Source organism: Ambystoma mexicanum (assembly GCF_040938575.1).
Source record: "Ambystoma mexicanum isolate Mex_15411 chromosome 12 unlocalized genomic scaffold, UKY_AmexF1_1 Mex_chr12_unloc.1, whole genome shotgun sequence".
NCBI lineage: Eukaryota > Metazoa > Chordata > Amphibia > Caudata > Ambystomatidae > Ambystoma > Ambystoma mexicanum.
Genome location: NW_027182322.1, coordinates 5,649,338 through 5,670,904, shown reverse-complemented (window position 1 = coordinate 5,670,904; position 21,567 = coordinate 5,649,338). Strand labels below are relative to the sequence as shown.

The window sequence follows — 21,567 nt, the reverse complement described above, 5'->3', positions numbered from 1 at the left end:
ATACATGGATGCACGTTCACGCCTCCTCCTTCTCTCGGCTTCATTCGGGGATCATATCTCCTCAATGTCTCACCCTCACTTCCAACATGTGTAACTTCTTGTTCTCTTTGACGTCTGGGGCATGGGTGGCTACTGCACAGCTCTAGATGTCGCCCCCCTGCAAGGTGCTATGGAAAGCACTTTTCCACATTGGACGTGCTATATTAACCCCCTCTTCCCAAATACAATAAAAATAAAGAAATATATGTGCTTCCATAATGTCTACCTTCTAATGTTTCATATGTGTAAGCACATTGTCCTCCTCCTGACCACATTCTAAAACTATGTGCAAATTGTTCCTTCCATAAACTGTCACTTCCTTGGCCCTTTATTTATAATGAGTGTTATACTCTCTCTCTTTCCGCCACAGTATAAAAAAGCCTAGCACACCTCATGATTGGACTAAGAAATTCCTGTCATTTAGTTGGAAATGATTTTCCCATTATCCCCAAAAACTCCTCACTGTGTCTAAGAACGCTTTTTTTCACAGGACAATACAGATCAGATTGACTTGAAAGGTCCTTTCACGCGACTATAGAATGCCTCTCATTCCACTAAAAGATACACCAGTGCCTACAATAGCCTAGGACTAGACTATGAGTCCCAATGTAGAAAGACCACAAGTCCACAGATATGCCTGTTTATTTAAACATCTGTATTATCATCAGCGTGTGACTGTAAAGGCGGGACCTCGCGCTCTCTGTAACGCGCTCCGTTGGCAACATCAGTTAAATGTCGTTGGTTCAATCCCTCGCGGATGTTGTTTTTATTCCCATTTGTAACTGGGAAATACTGTCGCTGCAATACATATGTCTTAATCAAGCTAGTGGTTATTGACGTAAATGGCAGTGTTATAATGTTTCATGTACTGCAAATGGCACCACATAATGCGCTCTTAATTAGATTTGGTTGAAATACATTACAGTCACCCGATGAAAAAGTGTGCAAAGAGCATTAAAGAAACAAAAGGTTCATAACAGTAACAGGACATATCGAATTGTTTCAGTCCTCCACAGAGATTGCCAATGTATTAATGGAAATTCTAAAATATCTGCCCAACTGCCGTGACATTGCCTCACCGCAATGCCGTGACTCGGATTCGAACCAAGGTTGCTGCGGCCACAACGCAGAGTACTAACCACTATACGATCACGGCGAGCTACTTGGGCTGCTACAATGTGACGTTCCACCTCTATCATAAGCTGTACTCCATCTGTGATGTCATGACTCATGTTTGAATTAAAGGTTGGTTGTGATGTTATCCATGAGAATAAGTGGACACCTGATCCCCAGTCACTTATTTAAGATCTCAATAATCAAGTCAGAATCCAAATGAAAGTCATCAAAGTGGAGCCAATTAGAAATAATATAGTTACACAAACCTGGCAATGGTGCGGCAGCCAGGGCCGATAATGGCCCGCCAGCCTGAGAGCAGGAAAGTGTGAGAGCAGTGATGGTCTTGTGAGAGTTTACAGCTGTTATTGACCCTGTCCCCTTCCATTTCAGAGTTTTCTCCCTATAAGAAGTGCAGAGGCTCCCTCCGGGGTGCTAATAGTACATTTATTTTTTTGCGCAGGAGAAGTGCTCTTCACCAATTGCACGTGCCAAATCACCCGAAGGCCACCACCATAAAATTCAGGCATTCATGTTCATGCGTCCTCCATGTTATGTCCTTATAAAGGGATGCATGTTCATGATGACTCCATGTCACACCTGCATACAAGGATGCATGTTCAAGCCGCCTCGTTCTCTTGGCTTCATACAGGGATTTTATCTCCTCCCTGTCTCACCCTCATGCAGGGATGCATGACCAATGCTCCTTCCCTTCTCGCCCGCATACATGGATGCACGTTCATGTCTCCTCGTTCTCTCGGCTTCATACAGGGATTTTATCTCCTCCCTGTCTCACCCTCAGGAAGGGATGCATGACCAATGCTCCTTCCCGTCTCGCCCGCATACATGGATGCACGTTCACGCCTCCTCCTTCTCTCAGCTTCATACGGGGATCATATCTCCTCCCTGTCTCACCCTCATGCAGGGATGCATGACCAATGCTCCTTCCTGTCTCGCCCGCATACATGGATGCACGTTCACGCCTCCTCCTTCTCTCGGCTTCATACGGGGATCATATCTCCTCCCTGTCTCACCCTCATGCAGGGATGTATGACCAATGCTCCTTCCCTTCTCGCCTGCATACATGGATGCATGTTCACGCCTCCTCCTTCTCTCGGCTTCATACGGGGATCATATCTCCTCCCTGTCTCACCCTCATGCAGGGATGCATGACCAATGCTCCTTCCTGTCTCGCCCGCATACATGGATGCACGTTCACGCGTCCTCCTTCTCTCGGCTTCATACGGGGATCATATCTCCTCCCTGTCTCACCCTCATGCAGGGATGCATGACCAATGCTCCTTCCCTTCTCGCCTGCATACATGGATGCACGTTCACGCCTCCTCCTTCTCTCGGCTTCATACGGGGATCATATCTCCTCAATGTCTCACCCTCACTTCCAACATGTGTAACTTCTTGTTCTCTTTGACGTCTGGGGCATGGGTGGCTACTGCACAGCTCTAGATGTCGCCCACCTGCAAGGTGCTATGGAAATCACTTTTCCACATTGGACGTGCTATATTAACCCCCTCTCCCCAAATACAATAAAAATAAAGAAATATATGTGCTTCCATAATGTCTACCTTCTAATGTTTCATATGTGTAAGCACATTGTCCTCCTCCTGACCACATTCTAAAACTATGTGCAAATTGTTCCTTCCATAAACTGTCACTTCCTTGGCCCTTTACTTATAATGACTGTTATACTCTCTCTCTTTCCGCCACAGTATAAAAAAGCCTAGCACACCTCATGATTGGACTAAGAAATTCCTGTCATTTAGTTGGAAATGATTTTCCCATTATCCCCAAAAACTCCTCACTGTGTCTAAGAACGCTTTTTTTCACAGGACAATACAGATCAGATTGACTTGAAAGGTCCTTTCACGCGACTACAGAATGCCTCTCATTCCACTAAAAGATACGCCAGTGCCTACAATAGCCTAGGACTAGACTATGACTCCCAATGTAGAAAGACCACAAGTCCACAGATATGCCTGTTTATTTAAACATCTGTATTATCATCAGCGTGTGACTGTAAAGGCGGGACCTCGCGCTCTCTGTAACGCGCTCCATTGGCAACATCAGTTAAATGTCGTTGGTTCAATCCCTCGCGGATGTTGTTTTTATTCCCATTTGTAACTGGGAAATACTGTCGCTGCAATACATATGTCTTAATCAAGCTAGTGGTTATTGACGTAAATGGCAGTGTTATAATGTTTCATGTACTGCAAATGTCACCACATAATGCGCTCTTAATTAGATTTGGTTGAAATACATTACAGTCACCCAATGAAAAAGTGTGCAAAGAGCATTAAAGAAACAAAAGGTTCATAACAGTAACAGGACATATCGAATTGTTTCAGTCCTCCACAGAGATTGCCAATGTATTAATGGAAATTCTAAAATATCTGCCCAACTGCCGTGACATTGCCTCACCGCAATGCCGTGACTCGGATTCGAACCGAGGTTGCTGCGGCCACAAGCTACTTGGGCTGCTACAATGTGACTTGCACCTCTATCATAAGCTGTACTCCATCTGTGATGTCATGACTCATGTTTGAATTAAAGGTTGGTTGTGATGTTATCCATGAGAATAAGTGGACACCTGATCCCCAGTCACTTATTTAAGATCTCAATAATCAAGTCAGAATCCAAATGAAAGTCATCAAAGTGGAGCCAATTAGAAATAATATAGTTACACAAACCTGGCAATGGTGCGGCAGCCAGGGCCGATAATGGCCCGCCAGCCTGAGAGCAGGAAAGTGTGAGAGCAGTGATGGTCTTGTGAGAGTTTACAGCTGTTATTGACCCTGTCCCCTTTCATTGCAGAGTTTTCTCCCTATAAGAAGTGCAGAGGCTCCCTCCGGGGTGCTAATAGTACTTTTATTTTTTTGCGCAGGAGAAGTGCTCTTCACCAATTGCACGTGCCAAATCACCCGAAGGCCACCACCATAAAATTCAGGCATTCATGTTCATGCGTCCTCCATGTTTTGTCCTTATAAAGGGATGCATGTTCATGATGACTCCATGTCACACCTGCATACAAGGATGCATGTTCATGCCGCCTCGTTCTCTTGGCTTCATACAGGGATTTTATCTCCTCCCTGTCTCACCCTCATGCAGGGATGCATGACCAATGCTCCTTCCCTTCTCGCCCGCATACATGGATGCACGTTCATGTCTCCTCGTTCTCTCGGCTTCATACGGGGATTTTATCTCCTCCCTGTCTCACCCTCAGGAAGGGATGCATGACCAATGCTCCTTCCCGTCTCGCCCGCATACATGGATGCACGTTCATGCCTCCTCCTTCTCTCGGCTTCATACGGGGATCATATCTCCTCCCTGTCTCACCCTCATGCAGGGATGCATGACCAATGCTCCTTCCTGTCTCGCCCGCATACATGGATGCACGTTCACGCCTCCTCCTTCTCTCGGCTTCATACGGGGATCATATCTCCTCCCTGTCTCACCCTCATGCAGGGATGCATGACCAATGCTCCTTCCCTTCTCGCCTGCATACATGGATGCACGTTCACGCCTCCTCCTTCTCTCGGCTTCATACGGGGATCATATCTCCTCCCTGTCTCACCCTCATGCAGGGATGCATGACCAATGCTCCTTCCTGTCTCGCCCGCATACATGGATGCATGTTCACGCGTCCTCCTTCTCTCGGCTTCATACGGGGATCATATCTCCTCCCTGTCTCACCCTCATGCAGGGATGCATGACCAATGCTCCTTCCCTTCTCGCCTGCATACATGGATGCACGTTCACGCCTCCTCCTTCTCTCGGCTTCATACGGGGATCATATCTCCTCAATGTCTCACCCTCACTTCCAACATGTGTAACTTCTTGTTCTCTTTGACGTCTGGGGCATGGGTGGCTACTGTACAACTCTAGATGTCGCCCACTTGCAAGGTGCTATGGAAAGCACTTTTCCACATTGGACGTGCTATATTAACCCCCTCTCCCCAAATACAATAAAAATAAAGAAATATATGTGCTTCCATGATGTCTACCTTCTAATGTTTCATATGTGTAAGCACATTGTCCTCCTCCTGACCACATTCTAAAACTATGTGCAAATTGTTCCTTCCATAAACTGTCACTTCCTTGGCCCTTTATTTATAATGACTGTTATACTCTCTCTCTTTCCGCCACAGTATAAAAAAGCCTAGCACACCTCATGATTGGACTAAGAAATTCCTGTCATTTAGTTGGAAATGATTTTCCCATTATCCCCAAAAACGCCTCACTGTGTCTAAGAACGCTTTTTTTCACAGGACAATACAGATCAGATTGACTTGAAAGGTCCTTTCAGGCGACTACAGAATGCCTCTCATTCCACTAAAAGATACGCCAGTGCCTACAATAGCCTAGGACTAGACTATGAGTCCCAATGTAGAAAGACCACAAGTCCACAGACATGCCTGTTTATTTAAACATCTGTATTATCATCAGCGTGTGACTGTAAAGGCGGGACCTCGCGCTCTCTGTAACGCGCTCCATTGGCAACATCAGTTAAATGTCGTTGGTTCAATCCCTCGCGGATGTTGTTTTTATTCCCATTTGTAACTGGGAAATACTGTCGCTGCAATACATATGTCTTAATCAAGCTAGTGGTTATTGACGTAATTGGCAGTGTTATAATGTTTCATGTACTGCAAATGTCACCACATAATGCGCTCTTAATTAGATTTGGTTGAAATACATTACAGTCACCCGATGAAAAAGTGTGCAAAGAGCATTAAAGAAACAAAAGGTTCATAACAGTAACAGGACATATCGAATTGTTTCAGTCCTCCACAGAGATTGCCAATGTATTAATGGAAATTCTAAAATATCTGCCCAACTGCCGTGACATTGCCTCACCGCAATGCCGTGACTCGGATTCGAACCGAGGTTGCTGCGGCCACAACGCAGCAGAGTACTAACCACTATATGATCACGGCGAGCTACTTGGGCTGCTACAATGTGACGTTCCACCTCTATCATAAGCTGTACTCCATCTGTGATGTCATGACTCATGTTTGAATTAAAGGTTGGTTGTGATGTTATAAATGAGAATAAGTGGACACCTGATCCCCAGTCACTTATTTAAGATCTCAATAATCAAGTCAGAATCCAAATGAAAGTCATCAAAGTGGAGCCAATTAGAAATAATACAGTTACACAAACCTGGCAATCGTGCGGCAGCCAGGGCCGATAATGGCCCGCCAGCCTGAGAGCAGGAAAGTGTGAGAGCAGTGATGGTCTTGTGAGAGTTTACAGCTGTTATTGACCCTGTCCCCTTCCATTGCAGAGTTTTCTCCCTATAAGAAGTGCAGAGGCTCCCTCCGGGGTGCTAATAGTACATTTATTTTTTTGCGCAGGAGAAGTGCTCTTCACCAATTGCACGTGCCAAATCACCCGAAGTCCACCACCATAAAATTCAGGCATTCATGTTCATGCGTCCTCCATGTTATGTCCTTATAAAGGGATGCATGTTCATGATGACTCCATGTCACACCTGCATACAAGGATGCATGTTCATGCCGCCTCGTTCTCTTGGCTTCATACAGGGATTTTATCTCCTCCCTGTCTCACCCTCATGCAGGGATGCATGACCAATGCTCCTTCCCTTCTCGCCCGCATACATGGATGCACGTTCACGCCTCCTTCTTCTCTCGGCTTCATACGGGGATCATATCTCCTCCCTGTCTCACCCTCATGCAGGGATGCATGACCAATGCTCCTTCCCTTCTCGCCTGCATACATGGATGCACGTTCACGCCTCCTCCTTCTCTCGGCTTCATACGGGGATCATATCTCCTCCCTGTCTCACCCTCATGCAGGGATGCATGACCAATGCTCCTTCCCTTCTTGCCTGCATACATGGATGCACGTTCATGCCTCCTCCTTCTCTCGGCTTCATACGGGGATCATATCTCCTCAATGTCTCACCCTCACTTCCAACATGTGTAACTTCTTGTTCTCTTTGACGTCTGGGGCATGGGTGGCTACTGCACAGCTCTAGATGTCGCCCACCTGCAAGGTGCTATGGAAAGCACTTTTCCACATTGGACGTGCTATATTAACCCCCTCTCCCCAAATACAATAAAAATAAAGAAATATATGTGCTTCCATAATGTCTACCTTCTAATGTTTCATATGTGTAAGCACATTGTCCTCCTCCTGACCACATTCTAAAACTATGTGCAAATTGTTCCTTCCATAAACTGTCACTTCCTTGGCCCTTTATTTATAATGACTGTTATACTCTCTCTCTTTCCGCCACAGTATAAAAAAGCCTAGCACACCTCATGATTGGACTAAGAAATTCCTGTCATTTAGTTGGAAATGATTTTCCCATTATCCCCAAAAACTCCTCACTGTGTCTAAGAACGCTTTTTTTCACAGGACAATACAGATCAGATTGACTTGAAAGGTCCTTTCACGCGACTACAGAATGCCTCTCATTCCACTAAAAGATACGCCAGTGCCTACAATAGCCTAGGACTAGACTATGAGTCCCAATGTAGAAAGACCACAAGTCCACAGATATGCCTGTTTATTTAAACATCTGTATTATCATCAGCGTGTGACTGTAAAGGCGGGACCTCGCGCTCTCTGTAACGCGCTCCATTGGCAACATCAGTTAAATGTCGTTGGTTCAATCCCTCGCGGATGTTGTTTTTATTCCCATTTGTAACTGGGAAATACTGTCGCTGCAATACATATGTCTTAATCAAGCTAGTGGTTATTGACGTAAATGGCAGTGTTATAATGTTTCATGTACTGCAAATGTCACCACATAATGCGCTCTTAATTAGATTTGGTTGAAATACATTACAGTCACCCGATGAAAAAGTGTGCAAAGAGCATTAAAGAAACAAAAGGTTCATAAAAGTAACAGGACATATCGAATTGTTTCAGTCCTCCACAGAGATTGCCAATGTATTAATGGAAGTTCTAAAATATCTGCCCAACTGCCGTGACATTGCCTCACCGCAATGCCGTGACTCGGATTCGAACCGAGGTTGCTGCGGCCACAACGCAGAGTACTAACCACTATACGATCACGGCGAGATACTTGGGCTGCTACAATGTGTCGTTCCACCTCTATCATAAGCTGTACTCCATCTGTGATGTCATGACTCATGTTTGAATTAAAGGTTGGTTGTGATGTTATCCATGAGAATAAGTGGACACCTGATCCCCAGTCACTTATTTAAGATCTCAATAATCAAGTCAGAATCCAAATGAAAGTCATCAAAGTGGAGCCAATTAGAAATAATATAGTTACACAAACCTGGCAATGGTGCGGCAGCCAGGGCCGATAATGGCCCGCCAGCCTGAGAGCAGGAAAGTGTGAGAGCAGTGATGGTCTTGTGAGAGTTTACAGCTGTTATTGACCCTGTCCCCTTCCATTGCAGAGTTTTCTCCCTATAAGAAGTGCAGAGGCTCCCTCCGGGGTGCTAATAGTAAATTTATTTTTTTGCGCAGGAGAAGTGCTCTTCACCAATTGCACGTGCCAAATCACCCGAAGGCCACCACCATAAAATTCAGGCATTCATGTTCATGCGTCCTCCATGTTATGTCCTTATAAAGGGATGCATGTTCATGATGACTCCATGTCACACCTGCATACAAGGATGCATGTTCATGCCGCCTCATTCTCTTGGCTTCATACAGGGATTTTATCTCCTCCCTGTCTCACCCTCATGCAGGGATGCATGACCAATGCTCCTTCCCTTCTCTCCCGCATACATGGATGCACGTTCATGTCTCCTCGTTCTCTCGGCTTCATACAGGGATTTTATCTCCTCCCTGTCTCACCCTCAGGAAGGGATGCATGATCAATGCTCCTTCCCGTCTCGCCCGCATACATGGATGCACGTTCACGCCTCCTCCTTCTCTCGGCTTCATACGGGGATCATATCTCCTCCCTGTCTCACCCTCATGCAGGGATGCATGACCAATGCTCCTTCCCTTCTCGCCTGCATACATGGATGCACGTTCACGCCTCCTCCTTCTCTCGGCTTCATACGGGGATCATATCTCCTCCCTGTCTCACCCTCATGCAGGGATGCATGACCAATGCTCCTTCCCTTCTCGCCTGCATACATGGATGCACGTTCACGCCTCCTCCTTTTCTCGGCTTCATACGGGGATCATATCTCCTCAATGTCTCACCCTCACTTCCAACATGTGTAACTTCTTGTTCTCTTTGACGTCTGGGGCATGGGTGGCTACTGCACAGCTCTAGATGTCGCCCACCTGCAAGGTGCTATGGAAAGCACTTTTCCACATTGGACGTGCTATATTAACCCCCTCTCCCCAAATACAATAAAAATAAAGAAATATATGTGCTTCCATAATGTCTACCTTCTAATGTTTCATATGTGTAAGCACATTGTCCTCCTCCTGACCACATTCTAAAACTATGTGCAAATTGTTCCTTCCATAAACTGTCACTTCCTTGGCCCTTTATTTATAATGACTGTTGTACTCTCTCTCTTTCCGCCACAGTATAAAAAAGCCTAGCACACCTCATGATTGGACTAAGAAATTCCTGTCATTTAGTTGGAAATGATTTTCCCATTATCCCCAAAAACTCCTCACTGTGTCTAAGAACGCTTTTTTTCACAGGACAATACAGATCAGATTGACTTGAAAGGTCCTTTCACGCGACTACAGAATGCCTCTCATTCCACTAAAAGATACGCCAGTGCCTACAATAGCCTAGGACTAGACTATGAGTCCCAATGTAGAAAGACCACAAGTCCACAGATATGCCTGTTTATTTAAACATCTGTATTATCATCAGCGTGTGACTGTAAAGGCGGGACCTCGCGCTCTCTGTAACGCGCTCCATTGGCAACATCAGTTAAATGTCGTTGGTTCAATCCCTCGCGGATGTTGTTTTTATTCCCATTTGTAACTGGGAAATACTGTCGCTGCAATACATATGTTTTAATCAAGCTAGTGGTTATTGACGTAAATGGCAGTGTTATAATGTTTCATGTACTGCAAATGTCACCACATAATGCGCTCTTAATTAGATTTGGTTGAAATACATTACAGTCACCCGATGAAAAAGTGTGCAAAGAGCATTAAAGAAACAAAAGGTTCATAACAGTAACAGGACATATCGAATTGTTTCAGTCCTCCACAGAGATTGCCAATGTATTAATGGAAATTCTAAAATATCTGCCCAACTGCTGTGACATTGCCTCACCGCAATGCCGTGACTCGGATTCGAACCGAGGTTGCTGCGGCCACAACGCAGAGTACTAACCACTATACGATCACGGCGAGCTACTTGGGCTGCTACAATGTGTCGTTCCACCTCTATCATAAGCTGTACTCCATCTGTGATGTCATGACTCATGTTTGAATTAAAGGTTGGTTGTGATGTTATCCAGGAGAATAAGTGGACACCTGATCCCCAGTCACTTATTTAAGATCTCAATAATCAAGTCAGAATCCAAATGAAAGTCATCAAAGTGGAGCCAATTAGAAATAATATAGTTGCACAAACCTGGCAATCGTGCGGCAGCCAGGGCCGATAATGGCCCGCCAGCCTGAGAGCAGGAAAGTGTGAGAGCAGTGATGGTCTTGTGAGAGTTTACAGCTGTTATTGACCCTGTCCCCTTCCATTGCAGAGTTTTCTCCCTATAAGAAGTGCAGAGGCTCCCTCCGGGGTGCTAATAGTAAATTTATTTTTTTGCGCAGGAGAAGTGCTCTTCACCAATTGCACGTGCCAAATCACCCGAAGGCCACCACCATAAAATTCAGGCATTCATGTTCATGCGTCCTCCATGTTATGTCCTTATAAAGGGATGCATGTTCATGATGACTCCATGTCACACCTGCATACAAGGATGCATGTTCATGCCGCCTCATTCTCTTGGCTTCATACAGGGATTTTATCTCCTCCCTGTCTCACCCTCATGCAGGGATGCATGACCAATGCTCCTTCCCTTCTCGCCCGCATACATGGATGCACGTTCATGTCTCCTCGTTCTCTCGGCTTCATACAGGGATTTTATCTCCTCCCTGTCTCACCCTCAGGAAGGGATGCATGATCAATGCTCCTTCCCGTCTCGCCCGCATACATGGATGCACGTTCACGCCTCCTCCTTCTCTCGGCTTCATACGGGGATCATATCTCCTCCCTGTCTCACCCTCATGCAGGGATGCATGACCAATGCTCCTTCCCTTCTCGCCTGCATACATGGATGCACGTTCACGCCTCCTCCTTCTCTCGGCTTCATACGGGGATCATATCTCCTCCCTGTCTCACCCTCATGCAGGGATGCATGACCAATGCTCCTTCCCTTCTCGCCTGCATACATGGATGCACGTTCACGCCTCCTCCTTTTCTCGGCTTCATACGGGGATCATATCTCCTCAATGTCTCACCCTCACTTCCAACATGTGTAACTTCTTGTTCTCTTTGACGTCTGGGGCATGGGTGGCTACTGCACAGCTCTAGATGTCGCCCACCTGCAAGGTGCTATGGAAAGCACTTTTCCACATTGGACGTGCTATATTAACCCCCTCTCCCCAAATACAATAAAAATAAAGAAATATATGTGCTTCCATAATGTCTACCTTCTAATGTTTCATATGTGTAAGCACATTGTCCTCCTCCTGACCACATTCTAAAACTATGTGCAAATTGTTCCTTCCATAAACTGTCACTTCCTTGGCCCTTTATTTATAATGACTGTTATACTCTCTCTCTTTCCGCCACAGTATAAAAAAGCCTAGCACACCTCATGATTGGACTAAGAAATTCCTGTCATTTAGTTGGAAATGATTTTCCCATTATCCCCAAAAACTCCTCACTGTGTCTAAGAACGCTTTTTTTCACAGGACAATACAGATCAGATTGACTTGAAAGGTCCTTTCACGCGACTACAGAATGCCTCTCATTCCACTAAAAGATACGCCAGTGCCTACAATAGCCTAGGACTAGACTATGAGTCCCAATGTAGAAAGACCACAAGTCCACAGATATGCCTGTTTATTTAAACATCTGTATTATCATCAGCGTGTGACTGTAAAGGCGGGACCTCGCGCTCTCTGTAACGCGCTCCATTGGCAACATCAGTTAAATGTCGTTGGTTCAATCCCTCGCGGATGTTGTTTTTATTCCCATTTGTAACTGGGAAATACTGTCGCTGCAATACATATGTCTTAATCAAGCTAGTGGTTATTGACGTAAATGGCAGTGTTATAATGTTTCATGTACTGCAAATGTCACCACATAATGCGCTCTTAATTAGATTTGGTTGAAATACATTACAGTCACCCGATGAAAAAGTGTGCAAAGAGCATTGTAGAAACAAAAGGTTCATAACAGTAACAGGACATATCGAATTGTTTCAGTCCTCCACAGAGATTGCCAATGTATTAATGGAAATTCTAAAATATCTGCCCAACTGCCGTGACATTGCCTCACCGCAATGCCGTGACTCGGATTCGAACCGAGGTTGCTGCGGCCACAACGCAGAGTACTAACCACTATACGATCACGGCGAGCTACTTGGGCTGCTACAATGTGTCGTTCCACCTCTATCATAAGCTGTACTCCATCTGTGATGTCATGACTCATGTTTGAATTAAAGGTTGGTTGTGATGTTATCCAGGAGAATAAGTGGACACCTGATCCCCAGTCACTTATTTAAGATCTCAATAATCAAGTCAGAATCCAAATGAAAGTCATCAAAGTGGAGCCAATTAGAAATAATATAGTTACACAAACCTGGCAATCGTGCGGCAGCCAGGGCCGATAATGGCCCGCCAGCCTGAGAGCAGGAAAGTGTGAGAGCAGTGATGGTCTTGTGAGAGTTTACAGCTGTTATTGACCCTGTCCCCTTCCATTTCAGAGTTTTCTCCCTATAAGAAGTGCAGAGGCTCCCTCCGGGGTGCTAATAGTAAATTTATTTTTTTGCGCAGGAGAAGTGCTCTTCACCAATTGCACGTGCCAAATCACCCGAAGGCCACCACCATAAAATTCAGGCATTCATGTTCATGCGTCCTCCATGTTATGTCCTTATAAAGGGATGCATGTTCATGATGACTCCATGTCACACCTGCATACAAGGATGCATGTTCATGCCGCCTCATTCTCTTGGCTTCATACAGGGATTTTATCTCCTCCCTGTCTCACCCTCATGCAGGGATGCATGACCAATGCTCCTTCCCTTCTCGCCCGCATACATGGATGCACGTTCATGTCTCCTCGTTCTCTCGGCTTCATACAGGGATTTTATCTCCTCCCTGTCTCACCCTCATGCAGGGATGCATGACCAATGCTCCTTCCCTTCTCGCCTGCATACATGGATGCACGTTCACGCCTCCTCCTTCTCTCGGCTTCATGCGGGGATCATATCTCCTCCCTGTCTCACCCTCATGCAGGGATGCATGACCAATGCTCCTTCCCTTCTCGCCTGCATACATGGATGCACGTTCACGCCTCCTCCTTTTCTCGGCTTCATACGGGGATCATATCTCCTCAATGTCTCACCCTCACTTCCAACATGTGTAACTTCTTGTTCTCTTTGACGTCTGGGGCATGGGTGGCTACTGCACAGCTCTAGATGTCGCCCACCTGCAAGGTGCTATGGAAAGCACTTTTCCACATTGGACGTGCTATATTAACCCCCTCTCCCCAAATACAATAAAAATAAAGAAATATATGTGCTTCCATAATGTCTACCTTCTAATGTTTCATATGTGTAAGCACATTGTCCTCCTCCTGACCACATTCTAAAACTATGTGCAAATTGTTCCTTCCATAAACTGTCACTTCCTTGGCCCTTTATTTATAATGACTGTTATACTCTCTCTCTTTCCGCCACAGTATAAAAAAGCCTAGCACACCTCATGATTGGACTAAGAAATTCCTGTCATTTAGTTGGAAATGATTTTCCCATTATCCCCAAAAACTCCTCACTGTGTCTAAGAACGCTTTTTTTCACAGGACAATACAGATCAGATTGACTTGAAAGGTCCTTTCACGCGACTACAGAATGCCTCTCATTCCACTAAAAGATACGCCAGTGCCTACAATAGCCTAGGACTAGACTACGAGTCCCAATGTAGAAAGACCACAAGTCCACAGATATGCCTGTTTATTTAAACATCTGTATTATCATCAGCGTGTGACTGTAAAGGCGGGACCTCGCGCTCTCTGTAACGCGCTCCATTGGTAACATCAGTTAAATGTCGTTGGTTCAATCCCTCGCGGATGTTGTTTTTATTCCCATTTGTAACTGGGAAATACTGTCGCTGCAATACATATGTCTTAATCAAGCTAGTGGTTATTGACGTAAATGGCAGTGTTATAATGTTTCATGTACTGCAAATGTCACCACATAATGCGCTCTTAATTAGATTTGGTTGAAATACATTACAGTCACCCGATGAAAAAGTGTGCAAAGAGCATTAAAGAAACAAAAGGTTCATAACAGTAACAGGACATATCGAATTGTTTCAGTCCTCCACAGAGATTGCCAATGTATTAATGGAAATTCTAAAATATCTGCCCAACTGCCGTGACATTGCCTCACCGCAATGCTGTGACTCGGATTCGAACCGAGGTTGCTGCGACTCGGATTCGAACCGAGGTTGCTGCGGCCACAACGCAGAGTACTAACCACTATACGATCACGGCGAGCTACTTGGGCTGCTACAATGTGTCGTTCCACCTCTATCATAAGCTGTACTCCATCTGTGATGTCATGACTCATGTTTGAATTAAAGGTTGGTTGTGATGTTATCCATGAGAATAAGTGGACACCTGATCCCCAGTCACTTATTTAAGATCTCAATAATCAAGTCAGAATCTAAATGAAAGTCATCAAAGTGGAGCCAATTAGAAATAATATAGTTACACAAACCTGGCAATGGTGCGGCAGCCAGGGCCGATAATGGCCCGCCAGCCTGAGAGCAGGAAAGTGTGAGAGCAGTGATGGTCTTGTGAGAGTTTACAGCTGTTATTGACCCTGTCCCCTTCCATTGCAGAGTTTTCTCCCTATAAGAAGTGCAGAGGCTCCCTCTGGGGTGCTAATAGTACATTTATTTTTTTGCGCAGGAGAAGTGCTCTTCACCAATTGCACGTGCCAAATCGCCCGAAGGCCACCACCATAAAATTCAGGCATTTATGTTCATGCGTCCTCCATGTTATGTCCTTATAAAGGGATGCATGTTCATGATGACTCCATGTCACACCTGCATACAAGGATGCATGTTCATGCTGCCTCGTTCTCTTGGCTTCATACAGGGATTTTATCTCCTCCCTGTCTCACCCTCATGCAGGGATGTATGACCAATGCTCCTTCCCTTCTCGCCCGCATAAATGGATGCACGTTCATGTCTCCTCGTTCTCTCGGCTTCATACAGGGATTTTATCTCCTCCCTGTCTCACCCTCAGGAAGGGATGCATGATCAATGCTCCTTCCCGTCTCGCCCGCATACATGGATGCACGTTCACGCCTCCTCCTTCTCTCGGCTTCATACGGGGATCATATCTCCTCCCTGTCTCACCCTCATGCAGGGATGCATGACCAATGCTCCTTCCCTTCTCGCCTGCATACATGGATGCACGTTCACGCCTCCTCCTTCTCTCGGCTTCATACGGGGATCATATCTCCTCCCTGTCTCACCCTCATGCAGGGATGCATGACCAATGCTCCTTCCTGTCTCGCCCGCATACATGGATGCACGTTCACGCCTCCTCCTTCTCTCGGCTTCATACGGGGATCATATCTCCTCCCTGTCTCACCGTCATGCAGGGATGCATGACCAATGCTCCTTCCCTTCTCGCCTGCATACATGGATGCACGTTCACGCCTCCTCCTTCTCTCGGCTTCATACGGGGATCATATCTCCTCAATGTCTCACCCTCACTTCCAACATGTGTAACTTCTTGTTCTCTTTGACGTCTGGAGCATGGGTGGCTACTGCACAGCTCTAGATGTCGCCCACCTGCAAGGTGCTATGAAAAGCACTTTTCCACATTGGACGTGCTATATTAACCCCCTCTCCCCAAATACAATAAAAATAAAGAAATATATGTGCTTCCATAATGTCTACCTTCTAATGTTTCATATGTGTAAGCACATTGTCCTCCTCCTGACCACATTCTAAAACTATGTGCAAATTGTTCCTTCCATAAACTGTCACTTCCTTGGCCCTTTATTTATAATGACTGTTATACTCTCTCTCTTTCCGCCACAGTACAAAAAAGCCTAGCACACCTCATGATTGGACTAAGAAATTCCTGTCATTTAGTTGGAAATTATTTTCCCATTATCCCCAAAAACTCCTCACTGTGTCTAAGAACGCTTTTTTTCACAGGACAATACAGATCAGATTGACTTGAAAGGTCCTTTCACGCGACTACAGAATGCCTCTCATTCCACTAAAAGATACGCCAGTGCCTACAATAGCCTAGGACTAGACTATGAGTCCCAATGTAGAAAGACCACAAGTCCACAGATATGCCTGTTTATTTAAACATCTGTATTATCATCAGCATGTGACTGTAAAGGCGGGACCTTGCGCTCTCTGTAACGCGCTCCATTGGCAACATCAGTTAAATGTCGTTGGTTCAATCCCTCGCGGATGTTGTTTTTATTCCCATTTGTAACTGGGAAATACTGTCGCAGCAATACATATGTCTTAATCAAGCTAGTGGTTATTGACGTAAATGGCAGTGTTATAATGTTTCATGTACTGCAAATGTCACCACATAATGCGCTCTTAATTAGATTTGGTTGAAATACATTACAGTCACCCGATGAAAAAGTGTGCAAAGAGCATTAAAGAAACAAAAGGTTCATAACAGTAACAGGACATATCGAATTGTTTCAGTCCTCCACAGAGATTGCCAATGTATTAATGGAAATTGTAAAATATCTGCCCAACTGCGGTGACATTGCCTCACTGCAATGCCGTGACTCGGATTCGAACCGAGGTTGCTGCGGCCACAACGCAGAGTACTAACCACTATACGATCACGGCGAACTACTTGGGCTGCTACAATGTGACGTTCCACCTCTATCATAAGCTGTACTCCATCTGTGATGTCATGACTCATGTTTGAATTAAAGGTTGGTTGTGATGTTATCCATGAGAATAAGTGGACACCTGATCCCCAGTCACTTATTTAAGATCTCAATAATCAAGTCAGAATCCAAATGAAAGTCATCAAAGTGGAGCCAATTAGAAATAATATAGTTACACAAACCTGGCAATCGTGCGGCAGCCAGGGCCGATAATGGCCCGCCAGCCTGAGAGCAGGAAAGTGTGAGAGCAGTGATGGTCTTGTGAGAGTTTACAGCTGTTATTGACCCTGTCCCCTTCCATTGCAGAGTTTTCTCCCTATAAGAAGTGCAGAGGCTCCCTCCGGGGTGCTAATAGTACATTTATTTTTTTGCGCAGGAGAAGTGCTCTTCACCAATTGCACGTGCCAAATCACCCGAAGGCCACCACCATAAAATTCAGGCATTCATGTTCATGCGTCCTCCATGTTATGTCCTTATAAAGGGATGCATGTTCATGATGACTCCATGTCGCACCTGCATACAAGGATGCATGTTCATGCCGCCTCGTTCTCTTGGCTTCATACAGGGATTTTATCTCCTCCCCTGTCTCACCCTCATGCAGGGATGCATGACCAATGCTCCTTCCCTTCTCGCCCGCATACATGGATGCACGTTCATGTCTCCTCGTTCTCTCGGCTTCATACGGGGATTTTATCTCCTCCCTGTCTCACCCTCAGGAAGGGATGCATGACCAATGCTCCTTCCCGTCTCGCCCGCATACATGGATGCACGTTCACGCCTCCTCCTTCTCTCGGCTTCATACGGGGATCATATCTCCTCCCTGTCTCACCCTCATGCAGGGATGCATGACCAAGGCTCCTTCCTGTCTCGCCCGCATACATGGATGCACGTTCACGCCTCCTCCTTCTCTCGGCTTCATACAGGGATCATATCTCCTCCCTGTCTCACCCTCATGCAGGGATGCATGACCAATGCTCCTTCCCTTCTCGCCTGCATACATGGATGCACGTTCACGCCTCCTCCTTCTCTCGGCTTCATACGGGGATCATATCTCCTCCCTGTCTCACCGTCATGCAGGGATGCATGACCAATGCTCCTTCCCTTCTCGCCTGCATACATGGATGCACGTTCACGCCTCCTCCTTCTCTCGGCTTCATACGGGGATCATATCTCCTCAATGTCTCACCCTCACTTCCAACATGTGTAACTTCTTGTTCTCTTTGACGTCTGGAGCATGGGTGGCTACTGCACAGCTCTAGATGTCGCCCACCTGCAAGGTGCTATGAAAAGCACTTTTCCACATTGGACGTGCTATATTAACCCCCTCTCCCCAAATACAATAAAAATAAAGAAATATATGTGCTTCCATAATGTCTACCTTCTAATGTTTCATATGTGTAAGCACATTGTCCTCCTCCTGACCACATTCTAAAACTATGTGCAAATTGTTCCTTCCATAAACTGTCACTTCCTTGGCCCTTTATTTATAATGACTGTTATACTCTCTCTCTTTCCGCCACAGTACAAAAAAGCCTAGCACACCTCATGATTGGACTAAGAAATTCCTGTCATTTAGTTGGAAATTATTTTCCCATTATCCCCAAAAACTCCTCACTGTGTCTAAGAACGCTTTTTTTCACAGGACAATACAGATCAGATTGACTTGAAAGGTCCTTTCACGCGACTACAGAATGCCTCTCCTTCCACTAAAAGATACGCCAGTGCCTACAATAGCCTAGGACTAGACTATGAGTCCCAATGTAGAAAGACCACAAGTCCACAGATATGCCTGTTTATTTAAACATCTGTATTATCATCAGCATGTGACTGTAAAGGCGGGACCTTGCGCTCTCTGTAACGCGCTCCATTGGCAACATCAGTTAAATGTCGTTGGTTCAATCCCTCGCGGATGTTGTTTTTATTCCCATTTGTAACTGGGAAATACTGTCGCAGCAATACATATGTCTTAATCAAGCTAGTGGTTATTGACGTAAATGGCAGTGTTATAATGTTTCATGTACTGCAAATGTCACCACATAATGCGCTCTTAATTAGATTTGGTTGAAATACATTACAGTCACCCGATGAAAAAGTGTGCAAAGAGCATTAAAGAAACAAAAGGTTCATAACAGTAACAGGACATATCGAATTGTTTCAGTCCTCCACAGAGATTGCCAATGTATTAATGGAAATTCTAAAATATCCGGCCAACTGCAGTGACATTGCCACACCGCAATGCCGTGACTCGGATTCGAACCGAGGTTGCTGCGGCCACAACGCAGAGTACTAACCACTATACGATCACAGCGAACTACTTGGGCTGCTACAATGTGACGTTCCACCTCTATCATAAGCTGTACTCCATCTGTGATGTCATGACTCATGTTTGAATTAAAGGTTGGTTGTGATGTTATCCATGAGAATAAGTGGACACCTGATCCCCAGTCACTTATTTAAGATCTCAATAATCAAGTCAGAATCCAAATGAAAGTCATCAAAGTGGAGCCAATTAGAAATAATATAGTTACACAAACCTGGCAATCGTGCGGCAGCCAGGGCCGATAATGGCCCGCCAGCCTGAGAGCAGGAAAGTGTGAGAGCAGTGATGGTCTTGTGAGAGTTTACAGCTGTTATTGACCCTGTCCCCTTCCATTGCAGAGTTTTCTCCCTATAAGAAGTGCAGAGGCTCCCTCCGGGGTGCTAATAGTACATTTATTTTTTTGCGCAGGAGAAGTGCTCTTCACCAATTGCACGTGCCAAATCACCCGAAGGCCACCACCATAAAATTCAGGCATTCATGTTCATGCGTCCTCCATGTTATGTCCTTATAAAGGGATGCATGTTCATGATGACTCCATGTCGCACCTGCATACAAGGATGCATGTTCATGCCGCCTCGTTCTCTTGGCTTCATACAGGGATTTTATCTCCTCCCCTGTCTCACCCTCATGCAGGGATGCATGACCAATGCTCCTTCCCTTCTCGCCCGCATACATGGATGCACGTTCATGTCTCCTCGTTCTCTCGGCTTCATACGGGGATTTTATCTCCTCCCTGTCTCACCCTCAGGAAGGGATGCATGACCAATGCTCCTTCCCGTCTCGCCCGCATACATGGATGCCCGTTCACGCCTCCTCCTTCTCTCGGCTTCATACGGGGATCATATCTCCTCCCTGTCTCACCCTCATGCAGGGATGCATGACCAAGGCTCCTTCCTGTCTCGCCCGCATACATGGATGCACGTTCACGCCTCCTCCTTCTCTCGGCTTCATACGGGGATCATATCTCCTCCCTGTCTCACCCTCATGCAGGGATGCATGACCAATGCTCCTTCCCTTCTCGCCTGCATACATGGATGCACGTTCACGCCTCCTCCTTCTCTCGGCTTCATACGGGGATCATATCTCCTCCCTGTCTCACCGTCATGCAGGGATGCATGACCAATGCTCCTTCCCTTCTCGCCTGCATACATGGATGCACGTTCACGCCTCCTCCTTCTCTCGGCTTCATACGGGGATCATATCTCCTCAATGTCTCACCCTCACTTCCAACATGTGTAACTTCTTGTTCTCTTTGACGTCTGGAGCATGGGTGGCTACTGCACAGCTCTAGATGTCGCCCACCTGCAAGGTGCTATGAAAAGCACTTTTCCACATTGGACGTGCTATATTAACCCCCTCTCCCCAAATACAATAAAAATAAAGAAATATATGTGCTTCCATAATGTCTACCTTCTAATGTTTCATATGTGTAAGCACATTGTCCTCCTCCTGACCACATTCTAAAACTATGTGCAAATTGTTCCTTCCATAAACTGTCACTTCCTTGGCCCTTTATTTATAATGACTGTTATACTCTCTCTCTTTCCGCCACAGTACAAAAAAGCCTAGCACACCTCATGATTGGACTAAGAAATTCCTGTCATTTAGTTGGAAATTATTTTCCCATTATCCCCAAAAACTCCTCACTGTGTCTAAGAACGCTTTTTTTCACAGGACAATACAGATCAGATTGACTTGAAAGGTCCTTTCACGCGACTACAGAATGCCTCTCATTCCACTAAAAGATATGCCAGTGCCTACAATAGCCTAGGACTAGACTATGAGTCCCAATGTAGAAAGACCACAAGTCCACAGATATGCCTGTTTATTTAAACATCTGTATTATCATCAGCATGTGACTGTAAAGGCGGGACCTTGCGCTCTCTGTAACGCGCTCCATTGGCAACATCAGTTAAATGTCGTTGGTTCAATCCCTCGCGGATGTTGTTTTTATTCCCATTTGTAACTGGGAAATACTGTTGCAGCAATACATATGTCTTAATCAAGCTAGTGGTTATTGACGTAAATGGC

General features: G+C 45.6%; 6 non-coding genes across 6 annotated transcripts; all 6 read right to left on the bottom strand.

Moving 5' to 3' along the window:
• Positions 1–1,123: 1,123 nt before the first annotated feature.
• On the bottom strand, positions 1,124–1,195 carry TRNAH-GUG (transfer RNA histidin (anticodon GUG)). The gene has a single exon. It is a non-coding gene; the product is annotated as a tRNA-His (tRNA).
• Positions 1,196–8,145: 6,950 nt separating this feature from the next.
• Positions 8,146–8,217, bottom strand: TRNAH-GUG (transfer RNA histidin (anticodon GUG)). Its single transcript has one exon. It is a non-coding gene; the product is annotated as a tRNA-His (tRNA).
• Positions 8,218–10,377: 2,160 nt separating this feature from the next.
• Positions 10,378–10,449, bottom strand: TRNAH-GUG (transfer RNA histidin (anticodon GUG)). The gene has a single exon. It is a non-coding gene; the product is annotated as a tRNA-His (tRNA).
• Positions 10,450–12,609: 2,160 nt separating this feature from the next.
• TRNAH-GUG (transfer RNA histidin (anticodon GUG)) lies at positions 12,610–12,681 on the bottom strand. The gene has a single exon. It is a non-coding gene; the product is annotated as a tRNA-His (tRNA).
• A 4,419-nt stretch (positions 12,682–17,100) lies between these two features.
• On the bottom strand, positions 17,101–17,172 carry TRNAH-GUG (transfer RNA histidin (anticodon GUG)). The gene has a single exon. It is a non-coding gene; the product is annotated as a tRNA-His (tRNA).
• A 2,280-nt stretch (positions 17,173–19,452) lies between these two features.
• Positions 19,453–19,524, bottom strand: TRNAH-GUG (transfer RNA histidin (anticodon GUG)). The gene has a single exon. It is a non-coding gene; the product is annotated as a tRNA-His (tRNA).
• Between the last annotated feature and the right edge of the window lie 2,043 nt (positions 19,525–21,567).